The sequence below is a fragment of the Rattus norvegicus genome, chromosome 7 (genome assembly GCF_036323735.1).
Source record: "Rattus norvegicus strain BN/NHsdMcwi chromosome 7, GRCr8, whole genome shotgun sequence".
In the NCBI taxonomy this organism is placed as follows: domain Eukaryota; kingdom Metazoa; phylum Chordata; class Mammalia; order Rodentia; family Muridae; genus Rattus; species Rattus norvegicus.
The window spans coordinates 58577962-58583961 of NC_086025.1; positions in this window are offsets into that span (position 1 = coordinate 58577962).

Consider the following 6000-nt stretch of genomic DNA (forward strand, 5'->3'; position numbering starts at 1 on the left):
AGTATCTCTCCTCGCAGCTCTCTGGTTCCAGCTACCCAGCAAAATCATGGTTCTAGAAGTGCAGCAGAGGCTGGCCTATCTCGGCTCCCTGCCAGGGACTGTGCCCACACTCCCAGCACCTGTCCCCTGGTATAAACTCCCAACTTCCCGGTAAAATCAAGACTCAGCAAACTGTGACCTAACAATCAGATTTATGTGTTAAATCCTCAATCCACAATACATCCACAGAATAAACTCACTGCCAATTAATAAAGGTAGAAACTGCCCACCTAGACAAGGTAAAAATTGACCTAGACCACCTGGATCGGATCCTCCTCCTCTGTCTCCATCTTCCCCCTCACTCCTCCTCTTCCTCTCTCCTTCCTCCGTAGACTTTTCCCCGCCCATCCTTCCTTCTCATCCAATGATAGGCTTCGCCTTATCCTGGATCCACCCTGCTGCGTAATGACATCATCCTACAAATACTCAGCACGATAAATATGGCCTGTTATTGTTTCGATATTAGAACATTCTTTAAGATGACTATGAAGGAATATTGATGCCTGCCAAGTAAAAAGAAGGGACAGAAACAGACAAGCTTCCCAGGGACAGATCATTTATGGGTCACATGAGTAACAGTAAAAATAACCCATTTTTAACTCTTTGAAATTTTATTTTCCACTTCATTACTTGACACTTATTCCCTCCTCTCTATCGTCTCTACACCTCTCTTCTCTTTCATATTTTAAAACATGTGATTGACAGGCAGAAGCCATGTCTATTTCTAAGGTGCACAGTGTGATTTGATACACGCACGCAGTATATATATATCCTGATTATCAGTCAAAACGTCAGAGCTATCATAGCCCACTGTCATTATTTGTGTATGGACTGTGGTGAGAACTCTTAAAATCTGCTCCCTTCAACAAATTTCACAGCAACAATATGGTATCACCATCACATGGGAAGACAATACTTAGACATCCCATTCGCCCCCTCATATGCATGCATTACACCCTCGAACCTCCTTCTGAGCTCTCTGAGGGAAGAGCTCTATATTTTAGGTCTTGTTTTAGTGATTGTTGTTTTGGTTTTGTGCTTTGTGTTCTTGTTTGTTTGTTTGTCTGTCTGTTTTACCCAGAGCCTCACACGGGCTAGGCACTCTGCAACTGAGCCTCAGACCGTGAACCCTGTCTTCTTAGTTCTGATGAGCCCAATCTCTTGCACCCTGCTCAGAACACAGTAAAAACAGAAAATTTTTTAAATTGTTCAAAAGTATCAAGCATCGAGAGAACTTGAATAAAACATTTAAATCCATGCAAAGGAAGACACAAACTGATGGGGTGAGTTGGGGGTGGGGGAGCATAATCCCTGTGTTCTTAAAGGCACTGCTATGTTCTTAAAAAGCACTGTTTCCTAAAGTACTGTGGTGGTTTGTATATGCTTGGCCCAGGGAGTGGCACTATTAGGAGGTGTGGCCTTGTTGGAGTAGGTGTGTCAATGTGGGCGTGGGCTTTAGGACTCTCATCCTAGCTGCCTGGAAACAGCCTTCAGATGAAGATGTTGAACTCTCAGCTCCTCCTGCACCATGCCTGCCTGGATGCTGCCCTGCTCCCACCTTGGTGATAATGGACAGAACCTCTGAACCTGTAAGTCAACCCCAATTAAATGTTGTGCTTTATAAGACTTGCCTTGGTCATGGTGTCTGTCCACAGCAGTAAAACCTGAGACAAGCACAATGGTTATAGCCATGTAGCCTACATGATAGGCAGTGGACTGCCAGCAAGTGTATCAGAAAACTGTCCTTGACGGAGAAGCCAGATACCTTGAGGACTAATAAACTGAGCTTTCTGAAGCTGGGAGGAAAGAATGGAGGAAAAGAGTCCACAGTGACAGGTCCCTCATCACGTAGCAGGTCAGATATTGAGGTAGTCTTCTGTGACTGTTCTTCAGTCCCTGGAAGTGTAGCCTCAGTCACTGCAACTCAAAGGGCTTCGGATCACTCCTTGTTTGATGTAAGCTGGAACAACATCAAATAGCTGTGATAAAGAGTGCATCTAAAGGGTTTAATCTGACTGGGGCTCTTCATATTTCTGAGGAAGGACAGAATGAGAAGCAGGCTTCCTCCACTGTTATTGTGGTTGCTCACACGTTTTCCATTTACTACATGAATTTTAATCTGAGTCCATTGTATGAAACTAAACCCAGGTTGGAAACACATGGTCTGACCAATGTTTTCTGTTCTAGAAAAGGCTTATTCCAAGGCACTGAAGAAACAAGTAAACAAACTGTTGTTTGTCACTAAAAGAAACTCAGACATAATAGACCCTAACACGTTTTTAAACACACATTAACATTGTTTGACAGACTTCTCCCAGTCCAAGGGGAGCAACTGCAAATACAGATGAATAAGGTGTATTTAGTCCTCTTCTGTTGAGTTTAGATTTTCTCTCGAAAGCTATGAAAATTCTGTTTCTTCTGCTTTCAGATGGAGGCTGAGAACCAAGGAGATGATGAGGGAAAGCATATTAATAATAAGAGGGTTTCATTGGTACAGGAGACAATTTCCTGAACAGAGCATCAATGGCTCAGGCTCTAAGATCAACAGTTGATAAATGGGATCTCACAGCATTTTCAACAAATGGTGCTGGTTCAACTGGAGGTCAGCATGTAGAAGAATGGAAATTGATCCATTCGTACCTCCTTGTACAAATCTCAAGTCCAAGTGGATCAAGGACCTCCACATAAAGCCAGGTACACTCAAAATATTAGAAGAAAAGGTGGGGAAGAACTTCGAACCCATGGGCAGAGGAGAAATTTCCCTGAATAGAATACCAATGGCTTATGCTCTAAGATCAACAACCAACAAATGGGACCTCATAAAACTGCAAAGCTTTTTTGCAAGGCAAAAGACATCGTCAATATGACAAAACAGAAACCCACAGATTAGGAAAAGATCTTTACCAATCCTACAACCGATAGAGGGCTAATATCCAATATATACAAAGAACTCAAGAAGGTAGACTCCAGACAATCAAATAACCCCATTTAAAAATACAGAGCTAAACAAAAATTTCTCAACTGAGGAATACTGAATGGCTGAGAAGCACCTAAAGATATGTTCAACATCCTTAGTCATCAGGGAAATGCAAATCAAAACAACCCTGAGATTTCACCTCACACCAGTGAGAATAGCTAAGATAAAAAACTCAGGTGACAACAAATGCTGGTGAGGATGTGGAGAAAGAGGAACACTCCTCCATTTTTGGTGGGATTGCAGACTGGTACAACTACTCTGGAAAACAGTCTGGAGGTTCCTCAGAAAATTGGACATAGTACTACCTGAGGACCCAGCTATACCACTCCTGGGCATACACCCAAAAGATACTCCAACATACAACAAAGACACATGCTCCACTATGTTCATAGCAGCCTTATTTATAATAGCCAGAAGCTGGAAGGAGCCTAGATGTCCTTCAACAGAGGAATGGATACAGAAAATGTGGTACATCTACACAATGGAGTACTACTCAGCTATTAAAAACAATGACTTCATGAAATTCATAGGCAAATGGATAGAATTAGAAAATATCATCCTGAGTGAGGTAACTCAGTCACAAAAGAACACATATGTTATGCATTCACTGATAAGTGGATATTAGCCCAAGAGCTTGGAACACCCAAGATACAGATCACATGAAGCTCAAGAAGAAGGAAGACCAAAGCATGGATGCTTCAGTCCTTCTTAGAAGAGGGAACAAAATATTCACAGAAGGAAATATGGAGACAAAGTGTGGAGCAGAGACTGAGGGAAAAGCCATCCAGAGACTGACCCACCTGAGGATCCATCTCATATAAAGACGCCAAACCCAGACACTATTGCAGATGCCAAGAAGTGCATGCTGACAGGAGTCTGATATAGCTGTCTTCTGAGAGGCTCAGCCAGAGTCTGACAAATACAGAGGCAGATGCTCAGTGCCAACCATTGGACTGAGCTCGGGGTCTCCAATGGAAGAGTTAGAGAAAGGACTGAGTTATCTGAAGGGATTTACTACCCATAGGAAGAACAACAATATCAACCAACCAGACCCCACCAGAGCACCCAGAGACTAAACCACCAACCAAAGAGTACACATGGAGGGACCCATGACTCCAGCTGCATATGTTACAGAGGATGGCCTTATGGGTCATCAATGGGAGGAGAGGCCCTTGGTCCTGAGAAGGCTCGATGTCCCAGTGTAGGAAAATGCCAGGGTGGGGAGTTGGAAGTGGGTAGGTGGGGAGCACCCTTATAGAAGCAGGGAAAGGGGGGCTGGAATAGAGGAGTTCCAGAGGGGAAACCCAGAAAGGGGATAACATTTGAATGTAAACAAATAAATAAAATATCCAATAAAAATAAAGACAAAAAGCTCGTGTAACCAAAGGACACTGTCCATAGGAAAAGCGGCAGCCTACAGACTGGGAAAGAATCCTCACTAACTCTCCATCTGACTGAACGCTAATATTTAAGATTTATAATAACTCAAGAAGTTAGATACCAGCAACCCAAATAACCTAATTAAAAAATGCAACATGGGGTTGGTAGAGTGCTTGCCTAGCAAGCGCAAGGCCCTGGGTTCAGTCCCAAGCTCAAAAAAAAAAAAAATGGTAAAAAATGCAACATAAAGCCAAGCAGACTTCTCAGCAGAGGAATCGCAAACGGCAGAGAAGCACTTAAAGAAACATGCAAAGTCCTTAGTCATGGGGGGGGGGGGAATGCAAATCAAAACAACCCTGAGAGTCCACCTCACACCAGTCAGAATGGCTAAGATCAAAACCTCAAGAGATAGCACATGCTGGCAAGGATGTGGAGCAAGGGGAACACTCCTCCTTTGCTGGGGGAAGTGCAAACTGGTACAACCCCTTTGGAAATCAATTTGATGGCTTCTCAGAAAACTGAAAAGACCTCAAGAGACACCTATACCACTCCTGTGCATACACCCAAAAGATGCCCCACTCTACCACAACGACTCTTGCTCAACTCTATTCATAGCAGCTTTATTCATAATAGCCAGAAACTGGAAACAACCTAGATGTCCTTCAACTGAAGAAAGGGTAAAGAAAACGTGGTTCACCTACACAATGGAATACAATTCAGCTGTTAAAACAAAGACATCATAAATTTTGCAGGCAAATTAATGGAACTTGAGAATATCATCCCGAGTGAAGTAACCCGGTCCCCAAAGGACATGCCTGGTATGTACTCACTGATAAGTGGTTGTTAGTCATAAAATACAAGATACCCATGCTGCACTCCACAGACCTAAAGAAGCTAAACAAGAAGGAAGGCACAAGCCAGGATGCTTGAATCTCACTTAGAAGAAGGAATAAGATAGTCATGAAAAGACAGATGAAGGGAGGGAACTGGGTGGGAGAGAAGATGGGGAAAGGAAGGGGGGAGGGCATGGGGAAGGACAGGAGAGAAGCCTAGATGGCCATGAAAGTGAATCAAAATCTGCAACTGATGGGGGTGAGGAGATGGGGGTACTCTCCAGGACAAGACAGAGACCAGGGATAAGGGAGGTACCCAAGAACCAATGAGGGTAAACTTAGCTGTGACTCACAGCATTAGGGATATGGAAACTGAAGAGGCCACCTCCTGTAGCCAGGCAGGAACCCCATGAGTGATAGGGACACCAACTCACCCACAAAATTTTCCACCCAAAATTTATCCTGTCTACAAGAAATGCAAGAATAGGAAATGGAACAGAGACTGAGGGAATGGCCAACCAATAACCAGCCCAATGTGAGACCCATCCCATGGGCAAGCACCAATCTCTGACAGCATTAATGATACTCTGTTGTGCTTGTAGGTAGGAGTCTAGCCCGCTGTCCTGAGAGGCTCCACCCAACTGCGGACTCAAACAGATACAGATACTTGTAGCCAAATAGTGGGTGGAGCGAGGAGATTCTTATGGAAGAGTTGGGAGAAAGATTGCAGGCCCCGAAGGCGATAAGAACTCTACAGGAAGACCAACAGAC